This window comes from Schistocerca cancellata, chromosome 3 (genome assembly GCF_023864275.1).
Source record: "Schistocerca cancellata isolate TAMUIC-IGC-003103 chromosome 3, iqSchCanc2.1, whole genome shotgun sequence".
In the NCBI taxonomy this organism is placed as follows: Eukaryota; Metazoa; Arthropoda; class Insecta; order Orthoptera; family Acrididae; genus Schistocerca; species Schistocerca cancellata.
The window spans coordinates 395774555-395787498 of NC_064628.1; the positions used below are offsets into that span (position 1 = coordinate 395774555).

The 12944-nt window shown below is 41.2% G+C and overlaps 1 protein-coding gene across 1 annotated transcript in view; it reads left to right on the forward strand.

The window, feature by feature from the left end:
• LOC126175126 (purine nucleoside phosphorylase-like) overlaps window positions 1-12944 on the forward strand; it is a 123641-nt gene that overhangs the window by 52135 nt on the left and 58562 nt on the right. The gene's annotated exons all lie outside the window — the stretch shown is intronic.

A 12944-nucleotide genomic window follows, 5' to 3' on the forward strand; every position in this document is an offset into this window, starting at 1 on the left:
CCTGGTGGATAACGGGAAGAGAGGATATATTGAAGGGCAAGTTCCCATCTCCGGAGTTCGGATAGGTTGGTGTTAGTGGGAAGTATCCAGAAAACCCAGACAGTGTAAGACTGTGCCAAGATGTGCTGGCCGTGCACCAAGGCATGTTTAGCCACAGTGTGATCCTCATTACCAACAAACACTGTCTGCCTGTGTCCATTCATGCGAATGGACAGTTTGTTGCTGGTCATTCTCACATAGAATGCATCACAGTGTAGGCAGGTCAGTTGGTAAATCACATGGGTGCTTTCACACGTGGCTCTGCCTTTGATCGTGTACACCTACCGGGTTACAGGACTGGAGTAGGTGGTGGTGGGAGGGTGTATGGGACAGGTTTTACACTGGTGGCGGTTACAAGGGTAGGAGCCAGAGGGTAGGGAAGGTGGTTTGGGGATTTCATAGGGATGAACTAAGAGGTTACGAAGGTTAGGTGGACAGCGGAAAGACACTCTTGGTGGAGTGGGGAGGATTTCATGAAGAATGGATCCCATTTCTGGACAGGATTTGAGGAAGTCGTATCCCTCCTGGAGAGCCACATTCAGAGTCTGATCCAGTCCCGGGAAGTATCCTGTCACAAGTGGGGTACTTGTGGGTTTCTTCTGTGAGAGGTTCTGGGTTTGAGGGGATGAGGAAGTGGCTCTGGTTATTTGCTTCTGTACCAGGTCGTAGTCGCGGGATACGAAAGCTGTTTTCAGGTTGTTGGTGTAATGGTTCAGGGATTCAGCACTGGAGGCACTCATGGTGGAGTGGGGAGGATTTCATGAAGGATGGATCTCAATTCGGGGCAGGATTTGAGGAAGTCGTATCCCTGCCATCCACCTAACATTCGTAATGTCTTGGTTCATCCCTATGAAATCCCCAAACCACTTTCCCTACCCTCTGGCTCCTACCCTTGTAACCACCCCCGGTGTAAAACCTGTCCCATGCACCCCCCCCACCACCCCTTACTCCAGTCCTGTAACCCGGAAGGTGTACACGATCAAAGGCAGAGCCACATGTGAAAGCACTCACGTGATTTACCAACTGACCTGCCTAAACTGTGAAGCTTTCTATGTGGGAATGACCAGCAACAAACTGTCCATTCGCATGAATGGACACAGGCAGACAGTGTTTGTTGGTAATGAGGATCACCCTGTGGCTAAACATGCCTTGGTGCACGGCCAGCACATCTTGGCACAGTGTTACACTGTCCGGGTTATCTGGATACTTCCCACTAACACCAACCTGTCAGAAATCCGGAGATGGGAACTTGCCCTTCAGTATATCCTCTCTTCTCGTTATCCGCCAGGCCTCAACCTCCGCTAATTTCAAGTTGCCACCGCTCATACCTCACCTGTCTTTCAACAACATCTTTGCCTCTTTACTTCCATCTCGACTGACATCTCTGCCCAAACTCTTTGCCTTTACAAATGTCTGCTTGTGTGTGTGTATGTGCGGATGGATATGTGTGTGTGTGCGAGTGTATACCTGTCCTTTTTTCCCCCTAAGGTAAGTCTTTCTGCTCCCAGGATTGGAATGACTCCTTCCCCTCTCCCTTAAAACCCACATCCTTTCATCTTTCCCTCTTCTTCCCTCTTTCCTAATGAAGCAACCGTTTGTTGCGAAAGCTTGAATTTTGTGTGTATGTTTGTGTGTCTATCGACCTGCCAGCGCTTTTGTTTGGTAAGTCTCATCATCTTTGTTTTATATATGTATCCATCTGAATGTTCGTTAGACTCTCATGGAAATATCTGAAGAAATATCTGAAGTACATAAGTCAAGAATTCAGAGGGAGAGAGAGAGAGAGAGAGAGAGAGAGAGAGAGAGAGAGAGAGAGAAATCCTTCAAAATTCTTGACTGATTTATGTACTTAAAATATTTACACGAGAGTCTAACAAACATTCAGATGGACAAAGGCTATATTCTTTTTAATATATGTAATACATAAATATGCACTGAAGAGCCAAAGAAACTGGTACACCTACCCAATATTGCACAGCACGACATGGCATGGAGTCAACTAATGTTTGAAGTACGGCTGGAGGGAGTCAATGCCGTTAATCCTGCAAGGCTGTCCATAAATCCATAAAAGTATGAGGGGATGGATATCTCTTCTGACCAACATGTTACAAGGCATCTCAAATATGCCCAATAATGTTCATATCAGGGAAGTTTGGTAGCCAGCAGAAATGTTTAAACTCAGAACAGTTTTCCTGGATCCACTCTGTAGCAATTCTGGATGAATGGGGTGTTGCATTGCCCTGCTGTAATTGCCCAAGTCCATCGGAATGCACAATGGACATGAATGGATGCAGGTGATCAGACAGGATGCTTACATTGAATGATTCTCTTCAGTCATCATTGGCCTGTTTCTTGCAGGATCTTCTTCCAGCCTCAGCGATGTCCAAGATTTGACATTATACTGGATTCCTGATATGATTGGTACACTTGTCTAATGGTCATACAGGAAAATCCCCACTTCATTGCTACCTCGGAGATGCTGTATCCCATCACTCATGTGCCTACTACAACACCATGTTCAAACTCATTGAAATCTTGATAACTTGCCATTGTAGCAGCAGTAACTGATCTAACAACTGCGCCAGACAGTTGGTGTCTTAAATAGGTGTTGCCAACCACAGCACCATATTCTTCCTGTTTATATATATCTGTATTTGTTTACGCATGCCTATACCAGTTTCTTTAGTGCTTCAGCATATATGTCATATATAAAGGGGTAACATAGTTACCAAATATCTCAAACAGTTTTACCGATTTGCTTAAAAATTTTACACACTACATGTTTTTAATAGATGTATAATCTCTAACTACACTCCTGGAAATGGAAAAAAGAACACATTGACACCAGTGTGTCAGACCCACCATACTTGCTCCGGACACTGCGAGAGGGCTGTACAAGCAATGATCACACGCACGGCACAGCGGACACACCAGGAACCGCGGTGTTGGCCGTCGAATAGCGCTAGCTGCACAGCATTTGTGCACTGACGCCGTCAGTGTCAGCCAGTTTGCCGTGGCATACGGAGCTCCATCGCAGTCTTTAACACTGGTAGCATGCCGCGACAGCGCGGACGTGAACCGTATGTGCAGTTGACGGACTTTGAGCGAGGGCGTATAGTGAGCATGCGGGAGGCCGGGTGGACGTACCGCCGAATTGCTCAACATGTGGGGCGTGAGGTCTCCACAGTACATCGATGTTGTCGCCAGTGGTCGGCGGAAAGTGCACGTGCCCGTCGACCTGGGACCGGACCGCAGCGACGCACGGATGCACGCCAAGACCGTAGGATCCTATGCAGTGCCGTAGGGGACCACACCGCCACTTCCCAGCAAATTAGGGACACTGTTGCTCCTGGGGTATCGGCGAGGACCATTCGCAACTGTCTCCATGAAGCTGGGCTACGGTCCCGCACACCGTTAGGCCGTCTTCCGCTCACGCCCCAACATCGTACAGCCCGCCTCCAGTGGTGTCGCGACAGGCGTGAATGGAGAGACGAATGGAGACGTGTCGTCTTCAGCGATGAGAGTCGCTTCTGCCTTGGTGCCAATGATGGTCGTATGCGTGTTTGGCGCCATGCAGGTGAGCGCCACAATCAGGACTGCATACGACCGAGGCACACAGGGCCAACACCCGGCATCATGGTGTGGGGAGCGATCTCCTACACTGGCCGTACACCACTGGTGATCGTCGAGGGGACACTGAATAGTGCACGGTACATCCAAACCGTCATCGAACCTATCGTTCTACCATTCCTAGACCGGCAAGGGAACTTGCTGTTCCAACAGGACAATGCACGTCCGCATGTATCCCGTGCCACCCAACGTGCTCTAGAAGGTGTAAGTCAACTACCCTGGCCAGCAAGATCTCCGGATCTGTCCCCCATTGAGCATGTTTGGGACTGGATGAAGCGTCGTCTCACGCGGTCTGCACGTCCAGCACGAACGCTGGTCCAACTGAGGCGCCAAGTGGAAATGGCATGGCAAGCCATTCCACAGGACTACATCCAGCATCTCTACGATCGTCTCCATGGGAGAATAGCAACCTGCATTGCTCCGAAAGGTGGATATACACTGTACTAGTGCCAACATTGTGCATGCTCTGTTGCCTGTGTCTATGTGCCTGTGGTTCTGTCAGTGTGATCATGTGATGTATCTGACCCCAGGAATGTGTCAATAAAGTTTCCCCTTCCTGGGACAATGAATTCACGGTGTTCTTATTTCAATTTCCAGGAGTGTATATATTTAATACAGAAAGAGAAAACTCTGTTACCAAAGATCTTGAAAACTATTTCAACTATTTACTTTATGTATATGTGTGATACACCTGTAAACTTTCAGATGGACATTGGCTACATATATTTTTAAAATACAATGTACAGATTTTCTGCTGAGTGCAACTGTGAGAAATAGAATGCTGTGCTGTGCAATGAAAATGTGTGGTTTTGTTTTCTTTCTTAGAATCAGTTTCAACTATGTTAGCAGTGGATGTAAAGCATGAGACAAGTTGTTTGTCCCATTTACATTCTTTCTTGCTATATAAAACTTTTAAGAAAATGTATACACAGCAATGTGCTGTTTTCTTTTCTTTCTCACCATTGGTTTCACAGGAAAGAGGAAAGTTGTATTTATAGCTTATGATTAGAATACTACTACATAATCTGAATTGTCTAAAACTTAGGTGCCCTACTCATTTGCAGATTAAAACTGTGACAAATACTATCATTGGAGGTACTATTCTCACAGATCAAGCAGCTGGAGTGGTCTCTCTCATACATCATACACCAACGATCCCAACAATTACCCATTCAATTTAAGTGACTTCAGTTACCAATCTAGGTTTTGTTTGCAATAACAATAAACAATGCTCAAGATCAGAAAGAAGGGTAAGAGGACAGGAGGATGTGGGGGGGAGGAGAGGGGGAGGAAATGTACAGGGGGGGTGGAGGAGGTGATGGAAAGAGAGAGGGAGAGATTAGTTTAGGATGTATATGCAAGTTCCGAGTATATTTAGCAATTGCAAAGCATTACTAGTTAGGAGTATAGACAGCAACTGGTTGTACTATGAAGTTTATCTCTGGAGTAGGTGTTGCCTACCAATAAATGTAAACTCCAGGTTCAGACATCAACAATATCAAGAATAGAGGATACATTGCTACTGACCATACAGATGACATGTTGAGTTGCAGACAGGCAAACTGAAAAGACTGTTGGATGTTTATCTTTTGGCCTAAACCTTCTTCAGTAAAAAAAAGAAAATGCACTCTCATTCACACAAGCAGGCATGCCTCATGCACACGACCACCTCTTCTGGCTGCTCTGGCCATAATCCAACTGTTGCACTGAATTAAAGTGGCACCACTCTGTTGAGGGGCAGTAAAGTGGGCGGGATAGGCAGGTATGTGAGAGGGAGAGAAGAGTGCTGTCTGGTGTAGCATCCAGGGACTAGATGGAGGTTTGACAATGGGCTATTGGAGGGGGGCGGAGGGGGGGGATGGTTTTCCATTTTGAAGTATAGGTTCCTCTCTCTTTGATGATATAACTTCTCATTGTCTTTGGTTTGTTACGTAGGACTTAAACCATTCAAATACAGTGCCCCTAATTCCAAATTTTTCCAGTTCACAGTACTTCTAATTGATCATAATTTTTATGCTTGTGTGCAATAGATGCATTGTCAGCATCAAACTTATATTTGAATAAGAGGAGCAGTATTTTATGTCATTTACATAAATCAAACACAAAGTAAGCCACAAATTCACTTGGGTAGTCAGGAACCTCAAGATTATTTTCTTTGTAAGAACAAAGTGGCTGATATGGTATTGGATACAATAGTGTTTCGAAACTGAATGTGATCACTACCTTCTAGTAAGCCACATCTGAGTAAGACCAAGATGACATAAAAAGAAATACTGGTATAAGAAACTGCCAATGAGTAAAGATCTTGCTTTCCAAGTAAGCATTTCAGAGATCCCAGTATAGTTTGGATATACCAAAAGTGGATTGATGATATAATGAAAATACCACCTGTAAAAGAGAGCTCAAAGGAAGATTGGGACACTCTTCAATACTTTCTAAGAGAAGCTGCCAATCAAAGCCTTGATAGAAAAACAAACTGGCATAAAAAGATTGGACTGAGAGAATGAAACTACAATGCCAAAAAGGCTGTAAAGGACAAACAAGAAGTATTTGTGAAATATCTGTCAATAAGAAAACAGAAGGATACAACAGAATATCATAGGAAAAGAGAAATATGTAGAAAACACAGACAGAGTTGGGAAGAATTTGTGGCTCATATAGAACATGACAATTAAAGATTCCAACCACAGACTTTCAAAATTATTAAAAAGCTTAACAGTGACATATAAGAGAATGTGAAAGTGTGTTCCATCCCTTTACCTAAATGGTTGCAGTACTTTCAGAATGTATGGTCTCAAACATCAGAGCCTGTCACAATCCTACTCCCAAGGAACAGTTCATGAGAAGCCATCTCTAAGCTCTGACTTAAGTATTAAACAAAATAAAAATTAATAAAGCTCCAGGAGAAGAGTCAATCTGTAAAGAGCTGTTAAAGATGCAAGTAAATCATTTACAGACAGATTCCTAAACTTCTTAAACATGATCCGGTGAGGAGATGATATGCCTGACAGTTGAGTTGCATCAGTTGTCATTCCTATCTTCAAAAATAGAGATCTGAAAAACTATCATAAATACCAAGGAATGAGTTTACTGAATTCAGATTATAAAATTTTTGCTAACATCATAAAAATATACTGTTCATGCATTATGAACCCATCATGGGTGAAGAGCAAAATGGGTTACAAAAAGGTACATCATGCTGTAGTGGCTATTTTTCATTGAAATTCCTGATACAAACACACAGAAATGTAATCCAGAAACAGATTTGCCTTCATCAACTTCAAGAAAACTTTGTACAAAGTCAACAGAAACAAATTACACCAGTCTACAAAATTCAACTTTGTAAAATTTTTGACCTGCTGAACAAGAATCTGGCATTGGTTTTGCCATAACACCCACAGTTTTTGTGCAAATTGTACTAGCCACTATCTGATTGTATTCAGTTTTTGTGTTGCTTAAACAATATAAGTTTATCTGTAAATCTTCAATTATCAACACAAAGAGCATGAAATGCTAATGAAATATGTTTTCATACATTATTTTTGGATGTTTGCTGCACTTCTTATGTGGGGCAATAGAAGCAGTAGGTGTGATAGTAGCCAGCCATGTTGCACATTGTCCCTGGTAGTGTTGCTCCAAAGTAGACATGGTCTAATGCAATCTTTGCTGATGTTCATCAGAGACTTGACCAAGAGCACCAGCAGGAAATGAATCCAAGTAGGAATAAAGAACGTGCAGTTTTAATGACATGTTACAATCCAGATTATGGAAAGACTGTAGCAGTTTGTTGACTAACACATTACTATTGTCTGCTCTCTTGTTTCCAAAGAAATCAGAACATAGTTTTATGAAAGAATTCCAGCAGTCCACATCAAGGGGGCTCAAAATCAGCATTATCAATAAGCTGTTTAATTTGAGTGTCAACAAGCACACTTGCTTTAACTTCGGTGTCACTCAACACAGGCAATTTCTGACATAAGTACATAAAACCAGATACACCTTTGTCCACTGCAACAAATTTTTTGTGAAGTGGTGGTAAAAAATGTTTTTTTTAAATTCACCAGTGGAAATATTTGCTACATTCTTCCAACCAGGTTCCATTTTTGTATAGGCACACCAAATCCGCTTGTCTTAATGTCACTTCCAATCATGGCTGTCCCATTTGCAAAGAAAACAGCAATGTTTTTTATATACATATTGCAATCCTGTAAGTATCCCAATTACTTTAAAGTCAGTACAGTTTTGTCACTTGTAGCTGTTATATTGAATTTTATTCAACAAACGTTCCATACTGCTGTATGTTTTCTTCAAAACGGTGACATAATCTTTGGGAACAGGAAGATACACATTGCTACTGGAAAGGAATACCGCCTGCTTTGAGGCTAGTTTTGGAGCCATCAGTGAATAGTCACCATTCAGCTTATATATGTTTCATTCTGAAAGCATTAAACAGACCATTCACACTATTACATTATTGCAGTAACAGAGTAAGTCTTCCATGTGAGGGAATGGTGCAAAGGCAGCCTGGCAACATCAAAAGAAACAAACCCTAGCATATTTGTGTAGTAAATTTCATTATTTCAGATACAATCCCAAAAGTTCAGCTTGTGCCTTACAAAGATTATTATTATTATTCAAATCATTTAGTGTCAGGGGATGTGGCATCATTTCTTTGTAGTTGAAATCAGAGGTTGCATTCTCTGCATCTATACTAGATTCGACCTAGATGTCAACTTCCAATGACCATGTGTCTGGAGGAGTGGGAACCGGAAAGGAAGAACTGTGTGGTTGAACAGCTGTCTTGATGGAGGGATACTTGATTGTCTTTCTATCCTTGCCCTTCACCCCTGCTATTTTAGCCATGCAGAAATAGCAGTCATGTAGGGGATTGATTGGTTTCCTCCATATGAATGGAACAGCAAAAGGCATTGTAACTTTATCTTTTTTCTTCAACTAATCATTAAGACAGGACAAACAATTCACGCAGACTTTGTGGTGCCCATTTTCAGTACTGGTTACCTAACTTGCACTCAAAATAAAGATCATACATTTCTCAACTATGAATGTCACATGTGATCTGCATGGTTTAATAGAATACTTCCCACTGATGTAGCAAAAGTTATTTGTGTGATTTAAACACCATGAAGGATCAGACCTAACAGAAAAAGCCTCCAGGTATATAAAAACAATGGGAGTCATTGATACTGTAATGAATCCTCCACCAGTCCAGAAGCTTTTGTAAGAGCTTAGCAAGATGTGTGTTATACTATGACACTGAAGCCTGGATGACATGAACAAAAGAAATGAAAAGACTAACAGCCTGTGAAATGAAGTTATTGAGATGAACAGTTAGTTACACCATATGGAACACAAAATGAATGGAGGTGTGTTGAAGGAACTTAAAATGGAACACATCACACATTGTGTGTAGAACTACTAAAAACAGCTGGAGAAAACATCTACAACAAATGAGCTCAAAAAAAAAAAAAAAAAAAGGTTCAAATGGCTCTGAGCACTATGGGACTTAACATCTATGGTCATCAGTCCCCTAGAACTTAGAACTACTTAAACCTAACTAACCTAAGGACAGCACACAACACCCAGCCATCACGAGGCAGAGAAAATCCCTGACCCTGCCGGGAATTGAACCCGGGAACCCGTGCGTGGGAAGCGAGAATGCCACCGCATGACCACGAGATGCGGGCCAAATGAGCTCAAAGAGGAACCCAAAATCCATGCTGTACTACCAGCCCAACAGTGTAAGATCGCTAGTTCAACCAATGAAAAGATAGCAGAAGCACTTCTCAATGACACTCCATTTTTAAATGTTTATTTACAGAGGAAAACCCAGAAGAATTGCCCCAATTTAATTCTCATATCTCTGGAAAGATGAATGAAATAAGTATTAGTGTAAGAGGTGTTGAGAAACAGCTGGAATCATTAAAATTGAACAAAGCTCCAGGGCCTGATGGTATCTCTGTCAGATTCTATACTAATTTGCAGCTGATTTAGTTCCTCTTCTGACTATATTATAGATCCCTCAAACAAAAAACCATGCCCAGTTCTTCAAAAAAGCACAGGTCACACCCATCTACAAGAAAGGTATCTTCCCTGAAGCTCTGAAACTTTCTAAAGTAATTCCTGTGTTCAAAAAAGGTGATAATAAAGATATGAATAACTACAGGCCTATCTCAATCTCATCCTGCTTTTCTAAAGTTTTTGAAAAAATAATGTCCAAAAAAATGATGGACTTGATTGAAAAAAAAAAAAGATTTACTAAGTTTAGCTCAACATGGGTTCAGAAGCAACAAATCTACTGAAACTGCAGTATATGATTGCATAAATACGCTTTTGGAACTGTTAGATAGAAAACAACCCATAACAGGCATATTTCTGGATCTGTCAAAGGCTTTTGACACTGTTGACCGCAAAATATTACTGGAAAAATTAGAACACTATGGCATTAGAGGAATTGCAAACAACTGGATTGCTACATTCCTAACCAATTGGATGCAGAGAGTCAGCATGAAATATACTGATAGACAAAGCAACTCAATAACCGAAATACTATCAAGTAATAAAACTGTAAAGCAAGGTGTTCCATAGGGCTCAGTATTGGAACCCCTACTTTTCCTCCTGTATATTAATGACTTGAGCCTGAATGTTGATGCACACAAAACAATAATATTTGCTGATGACACAACTGTACTCCTCAAAGGGGAGAATACAGAGGCTGTGCAAAAAGCTGTGAACTTGGCTACTGATCAACTCAGCAACTGGGCAAAAATCAACAGATTAACTATCAACACCAAAAAGTCAGCTTCCATGAACTTCCACACAACACAAAATGCAAATTCCTCTCAGCCATCTGTCACTATAAATAACCAGTCAATAGATACCGACACTGTTTTCAAATTCCTAGGTCTGTGGGTTCAAGATAACCTGAAATGGAATACACATACAGGAAAGGTAAATGCCAGGATTTGTACTGGCTGTTATGCATTGAGTGTACTGAAAATATGTGCTAGCCTGAAAACATTAACCAGTGTATACTACACTTATATACAAGCCCACCTAAAATATGGTGTAATATTCTGGGGAAATTCTCCTACTGCTCTGAGCACATTCAGAATCCAGAAGAGAGCAATGAGGATTATTACTGGGAGCAAACCCAGAGACTCCTGCAAACCCATCTTCAGAAAGTTGGAAATCCTTACACTGCCTTGCCTCTACATTCTTGAGACTCTAAAATTCTTCAGAAAACACATAGTGCCAACTGACCCCAGAGTCGTAAAAAATAGCGAAATACATGAACACAACACCAGGAAAAACGCAAACCTGCATGTTATACGTACAAACACTCAACTGTGTAAAAAGGGAGTTTTCCACATGGGCCTCCAACTGTTCAACAATCTTCCCACTAGTATTAAGTCCATTGAAGACAACATGAAATTTAGCAAAGCCGTGAAGTCATATTTGTTGTGTCACTGTTTTTACTCTGTAAATGAATACTTAGAACAATAATCTTGCTGTTTGTGTTAGATTGAAAACATTGAGCAATATAATAGATTAGGATACTTTAGGCTTACGTTAATACATGTTAACAATGTTAAATGATATTTTCCAACATCTGCAACACAATGTGTACCATCAGATCACATGGAATAAATAAATAAATAAGTGATCCACAAAACTACTGTCCAATGTCCTTGACATCAATTTGTTGTAGAATCTTAGAACATATTCTGAGCTGAAACAAAATGAAGTATCTTGAACAGTATGACCTCATCAATGTTAACCAGCATGGATGTCGAAAACATCGATCACACGAAGCCCAACTCGCACTTTACTCATATGACATTCTGAAAGCTTTGAATCAAGGCAGTCAGATAGCTGCAGTACTTCTTGATTTCCAAAAAGCATTTGACTCAGCACCACACCTATGCTTATTATCAAAACTATGATCATGTGGGGTATTAAGTGAAATTTGTGACTGGATTGAGGACTCCTTGCTAGGGAGTATGCAGCATGTTATCTTGGATGGAGAGTCATCATCAGGTGTAGAAGTATCTTCGGGCATGCCTCAGGGAAGTATGTTGGGACCCTTGCTGTTCACGTTGTATATTAATAACCTTGCAGACAATATTAATAGTAAAAACAGGCTTTTGCAGATGATGGAGTTATCTATAATGAAGAACCATTTCAAAGAAGCTGCATAAATGTTCAGTCAGATCTTGATAAGCTTTCAAAGTGGTGCAGAGATTGGCAACTTTCTTTAAATGTTCAGAAATGTAAAATTTTGCACTTCACAAAACAAAAAAACATAGTGTCCTATGACCAAAACATAAATGAGTCACTGTTGGAATCAGCCAGCTCATACAAATACCTAGGTGTAACGTTTGGAGATATATGAAATGGAATGCTCCCAAAAGTTCTGCATGGGTAAACCAGGTGGTAGACTTCAGTTTATTTGTAGAATACTGGGAAAGTGTAATCAATCTATGATGAAGACTGCTTACAAATCACTTGTGTTACTGGTTCTGGAAGATTGCTCACGTGTGTGCGACCCATACCAGACAGGACTAATGGGGGATATTGAATGTATACAGAGAAAGGCAGCACAAATGGTCACAGGTTTGTTCAAGCCATGAGAGACTGTCACAGAGATTCTGAAGGAGCTGGGCTGGAAAACTCTTAAAGATAGACATAAAGTATCCTGAGAAAGTCTATTCACAAAGTTTCAAGAACTGGTTTTCAATGATTACTCTAGGAATATACTATAGCCGCTACATATAACTCACACAGGGATCGTGAGGATAAGATTAGAATAATTACTGCATGCAAAGAGGCATTCAAACAATAATTCTTTCCACACTCCATACATGAATGGAACAAGAAGAACTGGTACAATGGGACATACCTTGTGCCATGCACCTCACAGTGGTTTGCAGACTAGATGTAGATGTAGATGCAGAACAGGCCAAGAAGCCTAACAATTGGAAGGAAGAAGAAGAAAACATTAATCAAGGGGAAAAAAAAGTTCCCAGCACTGAGCCATGGGTTACCCTGTATTTCATATCAGTAGCACTAAATCTGTGAATGCCATTCACCATTTTTAACAGTATAAATTGCTTTCTCTTACTTATACAAGATCAGGAACAATGCCTCTGAAGCCTGTGTTCCATAATTTTGCCGATGCCTTTTCGAGATCAAGGAACACCCTTGTAATATATTCCTTGTTCTTGATAGCAGTTATCTCAACAATAAACTCTATG